This window comes from Zingiber officinale, chromosome 11A, assembly GCF_018446385.1.
Source record: "Zingiber officinale cultivar Zhangliang chromosome 11A, Zo_v1.1, whole genome shotgun sequence".
Classification (NCBI taxonomy): Eukaryota; Viridiplantae; Streptophyta; class Magnoliopsida; order Zingiberales; family Zingiberaceae; genus Zingiber; species Zingiber officinale.
Genome location: NC_056006.1, coordinates 35,449,931 through 35,454,125, shown reverse-complemented (window position 1 = coordinate 35,454,125; position 4,195 = coordinate 35,449,931).

Genomic DNA, 4,195 nt, shown 5'->3' with positions numbered 1-4,195 from the left:
ACTATAAGTAATATCATTACCAACTTATCGGGCTTATTGATTTATCGAACTAAATCTCACCCATTGATAAATTAAAGAAATAAATATCAAATATATGTGCTTGTTATTATATTAGGATTAAGAGCACACACTTCCATAATAACTGAGGTCTTTGTTCCTTTATAAAGTCAGTATAAAAGAAACGACCTCTAATGGTCCTTCTCAATACTCTCTAAGTGTACTAGTGTAATTATATAGTTAAGATAAACTAATTCGTAATTACACTACGACCTTCCAATGGTTTGTTCCCTTCCATTTTGGTCGTGAGCTACTGTTTATAATTTATAAGGTACTGATAACATCATCTTCTGTATGTGACACCACATACTATGTTATCTATAATATAAATTAATTGAACAACTACAAATAAATGTAGACAATTTGATCAAATGTGATTCTTTATTCAAAATAAATGTTTACAAAAGCTTAGGCTTTCAGTATACACTCTATCACTTATAAGGTACGCACTAAATGTATTTTCTCAAAATGCACTATGGGCATCCATCGTGGATGCCTATAAAATTTCAGGAAATTTGTCTAAATTAAACTATATAAGTTGTTTTGTGAACTTGAACTCCATGAATAGACTAACTAAAAGCAGGTCGAGCAAGGTATTACTCTTTTTGCAGGTCCCTCAAAAGAAGCTAAACACAAGCACAAACCAGAGCCAAAATCTGAATCTGACTCGAAAGACGAAGAAGAACAACTCGTGAACATGGTCAGAAAAATGTTCATGAAAGGAAGAACAACTTCATGAAGAAGGACTTACAAAAGGTGATCAAAGCAAGTGACTCAAAGGCAAAGATCACATGCTACAGGTGCAACAAGAAAGGACACTACAAGAACAAGTGTCCAAAGATGAAAGATGATAAACCTAAACTAGCCAGAAAGAAAAAGGCACTCAAGGTGACATGGGATGAGTCATCCTCAGAAGAATCGGATGTAAAGGATCAGAAGCATCACAATTACCTCGCATTGATGGCAACGAGACTGGAATCAAAAAGCGAGTCTGAGGGTGAATCAAGCCACGAGTCTGTACTCATTTCTAAAGGTTCAAACGAGTTATTCTCCATCTTAACCTCCAAATTTTTTAGAATAATTGCATATTTAAACAAAAAATTAATTAAGTATGAAAAATAGAATGAATCACTTCTTGAGGAAAATCAATGCCTCAAAGAAGAAACTAAAAATAAAGATCCAAATCAAGATGTAACACTTGAGAAGGAAAACACAAATTTAAAAAGTGAAATCAATAAACTTAAAGGGTTATTAGAAACTTTTACCACTAGATTAAAAAATTTTGATTTAATTCTTAAAACTCAAAAAGGTATGTACAATAAGTCTGGGCTCGGATACAAGTTCAGCTCAACAAGTAAAATATTTATATCACTCATAAACTAAAACAAAAACCTAATTAAAGCTTGGATTCCAAAAGCGTGTCTAACCATACAAGTAAGACTCAATCAATTCTATGTGCCCAAACATGAAATTCATTACATAAATCCATCTAAACCAAACCCAAACCAAAATCTAAAATGTAAAACAAAATCAACTAAACCAAATCCAAATCAAAAAAAATAAATCAAATAACTACAAAAACCAACTCAAACTCAAATTATCATCAAGTCCATTATAACTATAAAAGTAATTTACATAAACCTAAAACCAAAATCGAAAAGGTCAATAATTCAGGGGAAGGCTCCAAACTAGTTGGCACCTCCAAAATGATAGGTTATCCGGTAGGGTAATTAGGATTAGATTAAAAAGGGATAAAAGTTTAACTTGAAAAAATAGTACTGGAGAAGTTTTGGATGATAGTAGGTTAGAAAAATTCTGTCTATGCATATCTAGGAAGATATGACTTCGACCTGGTGCATTTGACTTAGTGGAACTAACTGAAGTTACCCTTTACCAATCCTAGCTGGTTAGACCAAATTTTTGTTATTAAGTTCAGTGGATAGGACTATTTGGAAAGCCTTAAAGGCATGATTATTCTAATGATGTCCAGGTGACTCACCTTAGCCCAGAAGTTTATCCAAAGAATACCTATTTATTAAACCTAAAGTTAAACTTGGATCTAACATAAAGTTAAACCAAATCTTAAAATTCAATTTAACTAATCTAAAAAAACCATAGGATCCCTTTTTTTTTTTAAATTTAGACTGGTGAGATGAATAAGGATAATTTGAAAGTAAATTAAATTAAATCTAAATAATTAAACTAAAATTACATAATTAATTCATTAAAATTGTTTGTAAATAAGTTTAAAGATATTGCTTGTGTATGAAAAATCTTAGATTAAGGGGGAGGATATTTATTTGGATAATGTTTAAATTCTATGAAAATTATTTATGTTTTCAAAAAAGTTCCTATTTTATTAGTGTTCGAAAATTTGTTTTGGCCTTATCCTAGATCAAACCCCTAGAAAGTATGATCCTATATAAATATAGAACTTGAGCATTTCACAAATACACTAGGTTACTTTGATTGTGTATTTATAAACATAGAATGGTGTGAGATGCATAGGCATTTTGCTTGGACTTCAGATGATTATATCAGTGCATCAACATAAGTTTGGGTGAAAATACAGCAATACATTGATCAAATCAAGTAGTCTTTTTTCAACAAATATCTAATTGGACATAAATACATGATTTGACTAACTAAGTAAACGCTATTATCTTCTAATAGTTAGTTAGTAACCAAAGATTAGATAGTTAAGAACCAATAATAGATGAGTATATTTAACTAAGCTTTTATTACTACTACTCTTCTTAAATTCTCATCTCAATTAGTTTTATAACCTAAGTTAACTTAATTTTTGATTTAATAAATTACTAACTCAAATTAATCTTCAAATAATTAATTAATGAAATTAACTCAAAATAACCTTTAAACTTGAATTAATTAATCCTCAAGTTAATCAATTTAGTTAACCATTAATTAAATTCATACTTTTTCCTAAATTAATCTTTAATTAACTTCTTAAGATAATTAATCTTCAAAATTAATTCTAAACTATGTTAATTAACTTAAGTTTTAACTTAATTTTGTAACTTGAAATTAACTTATAAATTACACTAATTTGTTCTTAAAAAACTTAACTTAATCTCTTAATTTAATCAATTTTTTTAAACCTACTTAATTCTTAACTTAAATTAAAGAATTGACCTAATTATCTCCTAATTATTTAACAAATCTATTAAAACTATTAGTTAAAATCCTTAACCTTAATTAAAATTTTAAAACAACTAAATTCACCATTTTAAACTTAATCATTTTTAATCTCCAATTTGACTTAATACCTAACTTAATTAAGCTATTTAACTTAAGTTAATTACTTAACTTAATCATCTTCTTTACTTAAATAAATTTTCCAATTTCACCTAATAAAATTAATTAAACAATTTAACTTGAATCAATTTGATAACTTAATCAAATTCTTAACTTAACCTTAAATTATTTTTTTTTAATTAATAATTCCTAATCACCTTATAAATAAAATAAAATAAAATTAGAAAATAAAACAAAACTGGAGCCCAAAACCAAGGGCAAGTGCCCTGCTATTAGGGCTGGGCGCCCCACCCTGCCACCCCATCTAGGCACCCAGATTGTGGTCCGAGCGCCCGGAATCCCCTATAAAAGGGGTGGTAGGGGCACCCTCAACCCTTGCCCCTCACCTTCTTCACTTTTGCAAAAGACCCTTTATCGGGTTTTACAAGCAAAAGCGGATAAGGAAAAATAAATTTTTCTAACTTCCTAAACTTTCCTCCTTCGGTTATAGAATCACTTTGCGGATCAACCGAGGTCGTCAGTTTTGTTATAATTATTCACAATGCCTCGGTAATTATTTTTAAATTTTATTTTATTTGTTTTACTTGCTTAAGTATCTTATCTTTAGGATGTTATTTGTTAATTAGGAAATGATTACATATTGGTACTGGCCCCTCGACCGCTAGTACAGACCCGAGATTTCCTACTAAGGAACTTATGATTAGGTTTACCTCTACTATCTATATGTCTGTGTTGTCTAGATATTTAGATAGGCAGTTTTTCATGTGATCATGTATTCTATCTGTAGAGATTATTGATTATTACAGTTTGCAGTACTTAGTTTATTGTTCTAGTTCAATTAACATAGGTTTGTGTGTTGAAC